General features: G+C 39.5%; 1 protein-coding gene across 1 annotated transcript in view; it reads right to left on the bottom strand.

Annotated features, from left to right (window-relative positions):
* The window catches only part of LOC114657340 (uncharacterized), a 155,662-nt gene extending 144,763 nt beyond the window's left edge, over nt 1–10,899 (bottom strand). The window contains exon 1 of the mRNA XM_051931494.1: nt 10,678–10,899. The gene's annotated coding sequence lies outside the window, so the exon portion shown is untranslated. The remainder of the gene's footprint in view (nt 1–10,677) is intronic.
* Between the last annotated feature and the right edge of the window lie 447 nt (nt 10,900–11,346).

Here is an 11,346-nt window from a genome sequence, read left to right on the forward strand (position 1 = left end):
CAGACTGCCTTCTTCCATTTCCCAAACATTTCTAGACTTTGTCCTGTTCCTATGCAACATAATACTGAAGTATTGGTTAATGCCCTAGTTACCTCACGTATAGATTACTGTAATGCTATTCTATCTGGCATCCCACAAAAACGTATCCATCGCTTACAACTTCTTCAAAATTCTGCTGCCAGGATAATAACCTGCTATTCTAAATCCACCGAACATATTACACCTATTCTCTCTCAACTTCACTGGCTCCCTGTTAACTACTGAATACAATACACAATATTGCTCTTAACATTTAAAGCTCTCCACAGTCTCGCTGATCTCCTCTAGACTTACACTCCTCTCGCTCACTCAGATCCTCATCTGCAGCTCGACATTCTGTACCGCACATCAAACTCTGTTCTATGGGAGCTCGGGCGTCTCTCAAAGTGCTCCTCAACTCTGGAATACTCCATCCATCCATTGTCCAACCCGCTGAATCCGAACACAGGGTCACGGGGGTCTGCTAGAGCCAATCCCAGCCAACACAGAGCACAAGGCAGGAACCAATCCCAGGCAGGTGCCAACCCACCACAGACTCTGGAATACTCTTCCCTCTCATATCCGTCAGCTCGATTCAATAACACATTTTAAAAGTACCCTCAAAACTTATCTTTTCAAACTGGCATACCAATTATGAATTTTGCTCTGTTACTGCCAGTTATCTTTGTTTGTCTTTCTTTTAACAGTGAAATGATACACTTAATGACAAAAATAAAGAATTTAATTGTATACAAATTGGCTTAATAATTTCCCTAGTCTGTAATAAAAGGAACGGCATTCCAGGCAAGCTGGAGGCAATGCTTGACTGGAGGAGGGCAGTGTAGTGGTGAGAGCAATTGTAGTGGTGTGAATTGTGGAGAAAATAAAACTGTTTTTGTGCTTTTATTACTGGTTGGGAGAGTTAAGGTGAACAAACCAACCTTATTTGAATCCGGGATTCACTGTGTGTTCGTGTTTGGGGCTCATCGATGCACTGGTTTTCATCACAATATATATTATTAAAGCTGCGAAACTGCGCAATACTTAACACTTTTATTTTTTTGAAATGGTTGGAGTAAGCTTCCCTAGAATAAATACTATTCTAAAAATTACAAAACAAATGCTGATGACATCAGACATGCTCTGGTATTACGCTCCTTTAACTCAATTTTGAAAGGCTTTCTAAAAAGATTTGTTTAAAAAAAAAATTGTGTGTGAATTGTCCATAACTACAGCGAGTCCACACAGATGTCTGAACTGAGCGTTTTTCTGCCATTTGTAGCATCACGTGAACGCGGATCATACAACGAGCGTTTCTCTGCTCATTGCAGCAAATCGGACCATCCACATGAGCTTTCATCACTTGCGTTTGGTTAGATGGCTTCAAAAAAATGTTGCATGCAACTTTTTCTTGCCGTCAATTTCTTACAAAATCCTGAAGAAAGCAAAGAAAACGTCTTTATTGTGTTCACGTGTCGTTTGTTTAACGTTCTGGAGGACCGGATATCCAGGCCTCCAAGACAATTGGGGAACTGGAATCTCTGGCAGAATCCTTCAGCAGTGTCAGTCCATAGCTGGTCTGTTGGCTGTGGCATGACAAGAGACTGGAGACATTCCCATAGCACTCGACATGTCACATGCATAATCTTCTGAATGGTGGACTACACACACACACACACACACACTATTTTACACTCGATTCTATTTTCAATTAGTTTATTACCTGGGAATGGGAAATAATCACAGATGCTACAAAACCTGTTTTAATTAATTTATAACCTGGGAACTGATGGATGCCGTAGGACAGCCTGGAAGAGAATAAGAAACACAAGATCATCCAATTTGGCTGTCAGAAAACGTAATTCATGAACAACACCAATCACTAGACCTTGACACTTCTGATTTTCACTTAGCTTTTCTAAGACTGTTTATATGCAGACTTTGCTATCTAATTTTATTATTTTCTATTATATTTTCTTCTGTTTGGTAATGTTACATATTAATAAATACTGTGTTGCTTTTATGTTTTCTATACTTTGTCTTTTATATAGAGCAGAGGCGTCGAACTCTGGTGCTGGTGGGCCACAGTGGCTGCAGGTTTTCATTCTAACAATTTTCATAATCAGTGACCAGTTTTCACTGCTAATTAATTTCTTTTCCCTTCCTTTTAATAGCCCTGTTTTTAAGGATTCAGTCCTCTGAATTGATTCCTTTCTTCATTAAATGACGGTCAAACAGAAATGAGATATGAAACAAGCCAACAGATGACCACCTGAACTGTGATTTCAAACTCCAAACAATCTCTTGATGAGAAGCCGAGTCTTGCAGTTCATTAAACTCGTTATTTAATTCCGAGGCTTGTTGCAGCTCTCATTTTGCCACAGCAGACATTTCCAAAATTGTTGATTTTCTGTTTTTTTTTCTAAGAACACCATCAAAATATTTTAATGACCTGAGAGATCAACCTTACTAAGACCTTTACCTTTCTTTATTTTCAGATATTGTGAGATGGGCACAGGTAAGCTGGTCAGGTGGCATCTCGTTTTGTATCTCATTATTGTTTGGCTGCTAATTAAGGGAAAAGAAACAGCTACGGGGTCTGAGTCAAGTTAATTAAAATTAAGGCAAAAGAAGTTAATTAGCAGCAAAAACTGGTGACTAACGAAGATGATTAGAATGAAAACTTGAGGCCAATGCGGCCATCCAGGACTGGAGTTTGACACCCGTGATCTAGAGTGATTGAAACAATAAGAGGGCGCCAAGTGTGGGCAAAATTGCTATTTTCATGCCCATAGGGTTTATTAAGGCTATTGAGGTCACACTTTAATAATTAGAACAACTGCAGTAAAAGCAAGAGATTGTTTGGTTAGTAAGTCGCACAAAACCAAAAGAGTTGAGCTTTTGTGTGTGTCGCAACAACGCCCGTGTGTTCCTTAGAGCCAGTGATAGTCAGTTCCTGTGTAGAGAATCCAACGTAGAATATTACAGAGCAGTGACGTGCAGTGAGGTTCATGGCTGGTGAGGCAGTGACTCCTTCAGGGTCAGTTTTACAAATATATGAACCCAAAAGAGTCGCTTATTCACTATTCAGGTGGCAGCCTGCACATTGACTACTGGTTATGTTTCATATTTCATGAACATTCTTTACGCACACATAGACAGGTAAGGTGCATATTTGGCTAAGGAAGAACGCTACATTTATAGCGGCGAGAGAGAGCGCATTTGCTCCTCACCCTCCATGTGTTGTAAATTTTCCATGGTAATTCCACAATTCATACTCATTCAATACAAATGAAAGTATAGAGTGTTGATTTCAATTTTGACCTTAATTGAAATATGTTGTTGTTTTTAAAAGCTTTTAATTCTGATGCTTTATTCAATTTTAAATCAGACTGTTCACGAACAGGATAACAAGATTAACAAAAGAAAATTTTATTTAAGGTCAAAATTAAGTTTTTAAAAATATTGGATTGTTTTTTTCTTAGTCTGATACCATTTTTTATAACATTGAAAACTGTTTATGGTCTTACCTTTATTTGTAAATTAAGTCCATGTGCCTATCCTTCTCCACGAAAATCTCTTGTCACTTTCTTGTAAAAGTCCTCCTTGTTTTCCTTTAGTTTTAGAAATCTTAAATTTTCCATTTAGCAGTCAGTCGGAACAAAAAATCAAAATAAACAGCCCGCTGCAGTGCACTTGACTTTCTAATATTGCTAACTTATTGGCGCCTCAGCGTAGAAGAACAGCAACAAGCACCTGTTGGGCTCACATGCGCCCCCTTCAGGGTGGTACAGTACTGTCTACCTCACCTTGTGCCTTCTCACTCCAGATCAGCAAGACTAAATATGTCACACACATTCATTAAAGATATTAGCCAGACTGTGGAAAGTCAGGGTGTATAATAAACATGTCTGCAAACCTTAGACTGGCAACATACAGGGAGACAGCAACAGGCACGCGCCAATCACATGCATCAGCCCAGTGGGTGAGGAAGAGCGCAGTCCAAGGTGAGGGGAGATGAGGCTCGTCGCTGCCACACCTTGTGTTTCTCCCTTGTATTTGAACAGGAAATGCACCAGTTCAGCAATTTTGACTATAAAAATGATCAAAATTATTGGAATCATACAGAAAACAAATTTATAGCACAGACCAGTGGACACATTTATTATTAGTTTTTTTACTTTTAGCCTCACCTGCCTCCCCTGACCACACGTCCCTGTTACGGAGTGACTGGCAATTGGCACCACTTGAGACTTTGTCTGGACAGGATCACTATACATGTCTATGGGTGTTAATCTTCAAGGACAAGATTATTGGGTTCTCAACGATTCAAGAACCTAATAATAAAATAATAATAAATATTCCTGGTAAGTCTCACAAATTTCACAATGATACACTTACCCTCTTTGTGAGTCAGAAAATGACATAGCGTGACATTCTGACATCTCAATTCAGCGTTATGGGGGTAAAAGTAGCCAGTCTGCAACCAATGTTTGTGAAGAAATAATTTTGATTGGAAAAATACCAAACTTATCCTTTAACTTTAAAAAAAAATTATATATATATATATATAAAATGGCGTAGCAAGGTTCACAGGGGCCCGGGTGCAATCATCATTGAATGGGCCCCCAAACCTGCGCGCTTTGTGCGCTCGGGGGAAAAAAAAAAAGAGGCCTGATGGGCCCTCCCGGGGCCCGGGTGCATTGCACCCCTTGCCCCATTGTAGCTACGCCACTATATTATATATATATATATATATATATATATATATATATATATATATATATATATTGCATAGTTTACTGTCAAATAATGCAAAGAGTATGCGACACGTGTTTAGCCCTAATTCTGGGCTCATCATTATTTGACAGTAAACTATGCAACATTCTATGATCTGCTTCTCACAACTGAAAGAGGGCACCGTGGTGGATGTTTGCCAACTTGCAGACCAACCACAAGCATTACCTGGTAGGTAACCACCCATATATATATATATATATATATATATATATATATATATATATATATATATATATATATACACACACACACACACACACAGGAGGTCCTCAGGTTGCAACATCGCGACATACGTTTCGAGTTTACAATGCTCACTCCCATAAAAACTTTAAAAAAAATTGAGATGTGAGAAGGAATAAAGGTAAGGATTTTTTTTACACTCATTTTTTCTGTTACTACAGTACAGTGTACTGTACAGTATATTTATGTCCTTTTCCATGGCTTAGTTGTGTTTTTATGTACTAGATTATAATTTTGCAATTGTGTTAGGATAGGTAAGTGACTTAGGCTAGGGTGTGCTTCGACTTACACCAAAATTCGGGTTACATCACTGTTGTAGGAACAGAACTGTGTCGTAACCTGAGGACCCCCTGTATATATATGCAACTATCCTCTATTTGCATAAAGTAGGATCATTTGCATAAAGAACTGCCCCCTTTTATTAACGGTGTGTTCAAAAGGATTTGCTCACCTTTGTGCAGTTGGAAAGAAAGTTAAAGACCATTGGTAATTTTTTTTTTTTTTTTCCAGATGCCACGGAAGTTGTGTGGCTGTGGAAGCTGATATGTGACGCTTTTTTGATAAAGTTATGTAAAAATACATTTATATAGTGCCTTTCCCATGCTCAAAGCTCATTCAGAAAGAACAGGGAATATACAACATTGGATAGAAATAACATCTGTGTGAAATACTAAACAAATACAGTAGATACAAAGCATTGAAATATAATAAGTGACAATAAACCAGAATAAAATACAAAAATATGAACACTACAAGAAAACCCGGAACAAATAGCAAAGGTTATGGTAGAAACACAAATCTTTCTGCACATCAGGACAGAGAAGGGTCTGGACCTCTGGGTCAGTTCAATGGCTTCCTGAACAGAGGCGGCCGAAGTTGTTGTTTTTTTGCAAGAATGAATTGCATGAGATGATCTCGTTAAATTTCGTCAGGTCATTCCAAAGTCTGAGCATTACAAAGCTGAAGGCCACAGAGCGCAGGTTAGTTTGGGGCAGAACTAGTGGACCAGCATGGCAGTTTACTCTAAAGATTATGCAAACAGTGTAATCAACAGAATAAAATGAGTTCATCTTACATTGTAGAATATAAACCATTAGACACATTTGCACCTAATTTTGTAATCTAATCAAGACAGATAGTTACAGTGTGTGTACCAAGGGCAGACTGGCCATTAGGGCATTTGGGCAATGCCCGGTGGACCGCAGACTCTGGTCTGGCCATGGGTTGGCTGTATCAAGAAATACATTTTAAGTACTGGTTACTGTTTGACATTATATAATTAATTTTCTAAACTACTAAACATTATCAGTCCGGTACTGCAATTTATATAGTCCTATATAATATACGGTATTACGTCACCAAGTTGTTTTTTAGTTGTCAGTACACAACGTTGCAGCGAAAAATCTGGTCAAAACTGCCTTTTGCGGATTTCTGTTTCGATCCTGCTAAATTTCGGTTAGCATATACTGTACGTCTCCCACAGTCCAAAGACATGCAGGTTAGGTGGATTGGTGATTCTAAATTGTCCCCAGTGTGTTCTTGGTGTGTGGGTGTGTTTGTGTGTGTCCTGCGATGGGCTGGCACCCTGCCCGGGATTGGTTCCTGCCTTGTGCCCTGTGTTGGCTGGGATTTGCTCCAGCAGACCCCCGTGACCCTGTGTTCGGATTCAGCGGGTTGGAAAATGGATGGATATACTGTACGTTATTGCAATTTATTTTATCTCATATCTAGTATTTAAATTCTTCGGTACTAATAATTAGTTTAGATTATGTATTATGCATTTTATTGTTCTCTGGTCGTTGGCATGAACGATAATTAGTGGTTTTCAGCTGTGATTATTAGTATGATGAAGTAAAGTTATAAAGCACAGGATAGGAATTTTTCATATTAGGACGGAATATTTATAGTTTATCGTTAAGTTAATGGAAAACTTCAATCATGTGAGGTTTTCATTATAACCTTGGTTATAACTTATTCCAGTTTAAATGAGCAGCTACTAGCCTACTAGGGTACTGGCACTTGGACAGGACATTGACATTTGACATGTACTCGAATAACGTGTAAGCCGTGTTACTAGATTTTTATTTTTCATTATATTTAATTTCTAACCATGCCGTCAAATTTTAAGTTGTGTCTAAACAACAGTTTGGCAACAGTTTAGATAGAGTTCATATCACAGACGCGCCACATACTCATCACAAATTTTAAGAAAATTACAACGAATAATAGGCCGAGGGGGTCAACCTCATCATCTCACTCGTTGAAGGATGCCTGGGCCGCTTTTAAGACCCAGTCCTCTCCTGGGGCCTCATGTATAAACGGTGCGTACGCACAGAAATGTTGCGTACGAACCTTTCCACGCTCAAATCGCGATGTATAAAACCTAAACTTGACGTAAAGCCACGCACATTTCCACAGTAACTCATTCCTTGGCGTACGCAATTTATCCGCCCGGTTTTGCAGACGGGCGGCACCTAGCGTCAAAGCAGTGCTACTGTTCCTATGTGGTTACTCTTTCTTAGATCCACATCCACGGCGGCGTCTTTATCAAATACACTGAAATTAACCGCATATCGTTCATAAATTTAATGCATCTGATTGTAATTGACCTGTAACAATATAATGGTCCACAGAATGGTCAAACTACTGTTCCTGTGTGCTCATCCTTTCTTTCTTAGCTCCACATTCCTGACGCGGCTTTATAAATACACTGAAATTAACTGCATATTGTTTATTAGTGTAATACATCTGATTGTAATTAACCTGCTGCAATATAATGGGCCAGGGAATAGCCATAGTATTCCAAATACCAGAACTGCTTTAGCGTTGTTACGCTCACTGCATCTTGTTCTTCTTTTTGCTGTTCCCGTTAAGGGTTGCCACTGCAGATCATTTTTTTCCATATTACTCTCACTGCACCACTCGGAGTATTTATATCACTGTATCTGAGTGTGAATCACAGCAGCAGATGATCGGAAAGAGAATTATCGGTATACAGTTTCAAGTACACACTACCTCAACCGCGGCAAAAAGCGTCAAACCCTTTCCTGTACGGACCTCGCGTTTCAGAAACAGTTTCATCCTAAGAACTATAAACGCACTCAATCACCTCACTGTAAACTTGCACTACAGTTATAATATTGCACAACCTGCGCTACTTTATAAAGCGCGTATGATGACAATATAATTTTTAAGATGAAATGCAGCAAAATATGTTGCTTATAGTATACAGATAAAACTTTAACTTCATTTAAATAATCTGTATTGCTAATAATTCAACATGTGAGGACACGGTGCCGCAGCGCTAGCTAGTTCACGGATAGCTCCTGCCTTGCGCTGTATTCTTGCTGGTGCTGACGCGACACTGGAAGGATAGACGAATAGAATAATTAAACATGTACTACGAAGATATTTCAATGTTCCTTAAAAGTTTTGAAGAATCGGCGTTCTAAGCTTACAAATGGCTTCACGTCTATTACAGAGCTGATTGTGTGGCGATTGGAGAAAGAAAAGTATGGACAGGAATTGGAGGTTAGTACGTTTGAAAGAGACAGTACTTCTGTAATAAATTATTTCATCGAAGGTCACACATGGTGCAACAAGCCTCTTGCGTGAGATATGAACAATCACTGCGCCACCGTGTTCCCATGTTTAATAACATGCTTTCATTCCTATCATCATGAAAATGATATCACGTATACATCTCAGTATTTTAATTATTCAGAGAGCTGTAATATCACGAATGTAATGGATTCTGTGTCCTGTCGGAGAAAGAGAAAGAACGGAAGCACGTAGTGATTCACACACATAGAGCACATAGAAGATCAAACACAGAAAAAAGCATTTAACATGCTACTTGAGAAACTACGGTAGTAAAATAAACGATTTTAAGAAATTTCGAGATTAAAGTTGACATTTCGTGCTTTTTTCCCACTGTGTGCCTATGTTTTTTGTTTGTACCCTAATACGCTTTCATATGACACTCAGACGGTGGGCTACAACTCGCCTTTTCACAGCGACTTTGATATGTGATTTCTTTTTTATTTCGGGCACTGTGCGACTTTGTGAATTTGATCTTTCGAGTTTTTCCGACACTCTGTCACTCGATCAACTTTCTTTTGTTGATTATACCACTGTTTAAACCAACAAATAGTACGTTTTTCCTTTGCCTCCACTTGGTATTCGCTGAAATTCTTATATTTTCCCCTGTGCTTTTCACATTGTCTTTTCACAGAAGGCTATTTATATTGATTTGCATATTCAAAGAGGCGTAATTCTGGGAGGAGTTGGGGCGGGACAGAAGGCGCGTGCACGTGCGTTACTTTTCACGCAAATCGGGATTTATGTAGTGGAAGAACGTGAAAGTTTGCGTGCGCACAGATTCCTGCATCTGGATTTTTCTGTGCGTACGCACAATCCCGCTTTTGTGCTTACGCCATGTTATAGTGTGAGTTCTACGCACGGCGTTATACATGAGGCCCCTGGTGTGTACAGACTCGGGGACTGGAATCAAAGCAAAAAGGGGGTCCACAAAGTACTGACACAGTAGGGAGGGGGGTGATCCTTTAACCATCACCGTGATTGTTTTATTTTTCTGCTGCTGTTTTATCTTTCTCTTGGCTGTTAGAAGTTAAATTGAGTAAATACAGCTAGAGAAATACATTTTTTGTGTTTCTTCATTTCAGGCTGCAAAGCAACAAAAGTTAAAGTACATATTTAAAATTTAACAAAAGTTTTGTGCAATCAGTATTAAGCATTTTGTAATTGCATGTTGATATTACTTAATGGAGTATATGGATTCTAATAAACACACTAAGTGCATTTTGTGATTCAATGTGTAAGGCTTAATTGGAACTCAAGTGAAAACCAAAAGCTAAGAAACTTATTCAGGTTCACATTTTGATTTAACTTTAAAATGGATTTATTGCCAACACATTAAGCAGAAACTCCTATCTTGAGTTTATTTGAGGACAAGCAAGTAAACTGCCCTAGTTGTTTAATCCAACACATCGCTTTTTTCATTTATGGGAATCATTGATCCCCGATGGCATTGCTCTGAAGTGCCAGCCTGGCAACCTTTATTTTAATTTTTTTTTAAGAGTTTATGGTCATCCGTTTTTGTCCCTTTGTCCTGCTCCACTTGTCCCCAAACAGTCCGCAGATTTACGTTACTCGACTCCTTTGTAAGTCGCTTTGGACAAAAGCACCTGCTGAGCAAACAGATGTAAATGTAAAATGAACACTGACGGATGTGTCTATAAGGGCGCAGTGCAGGCTGCTACTTTGTTTGGAAATCCAAAGCCCGTTTTATTTAAAGCGAGTCGGAGATCATCAAATCTCTTCTGTTTGTTTATTCGGACTCCGATCTCCTCTCAGAACAATGCGTCACACACGTTTACAAACTAAAAACAGCAATCGAAAGATTTGAAAGCACGCGAACACCTAATCTAGAATTTTACCTGCTACCTTTATGAGCGCACGGCTTCATCGTAACACCCGCATCTTTGTCTTGAAATACAATCGCGCATTTTACAAACAAATTTACAACATTAAAGTGCACACATCTGAAAGAAATACGATTCCTTTTCTTTTTAATTTACTTATTTTTTTTTTAGTTACATACCACTTCATGCGCAGCTCCGCAGGTGACTCCTAAGCCGTGAAATATGCCGCCACTGAACGCTCCAATCCCGGGGATTTTTTTTGGGACTCCCGCTGCTACTAGCGCCGGCGCCTCCGCTTACCTCGGACAGAATAAAAGGGCGGAGCTTAAACTCCACCCCGCCTCCCGCGCGCCCATCACACCCTGCGACCTTCAGTCAATGTGCAAACGGCAACAGGTGCGCTGTGGTTGTCAAGCGTTGAGAACAAAAGGTGTACAGAAGAGCGGGTCCAGGTGCCCGTGGTTACTTGCGGTGCCAATTTTATTATCTGAAGCGCTTAAAGGGCAAAGCAAATATTAGTGAGAAGTGAAGTGATTGATTTGCACGCATGCCAGGAAGCTTTAAGGACGGCTCAGTGCGAGAATCCACATGCCGCTCCTTGGAATGTTTCCAAATTAAACAATCGTTACAAGTCTTTTTTAGCACTTTTTATTTTTCTTGACTACAGCTAAACATTGACGTTCATAATAGAGGAGAACATTGTGCACCTTGAATGAAAGAATTACGCAAACACGGCGGCACAGTGGGTAGTGGCTGCTGCTTCGAAAGGAGATGAGGGTTCACGTCTCATGGAGTTGGCATGTTCTCCCTGTGTCTGCGTGGGTTTAAATTTCAGGAACGTCTT

Source organism: Erpetoichthys calabaricus, chromosome 9 (assembly GCF_900747795.2).
Source record: "Erpetoichthys calabaricus chromosome 9, fErpCal1.3, whole genome shotgun sequence".
NCBI classification, from domain to species: Eukaryota; Metazoa; Chordata; class Cladistia; order Polypteriformes; family Polypteridae; genus Erpetoichthys; species Erpetoichthys calabaricus.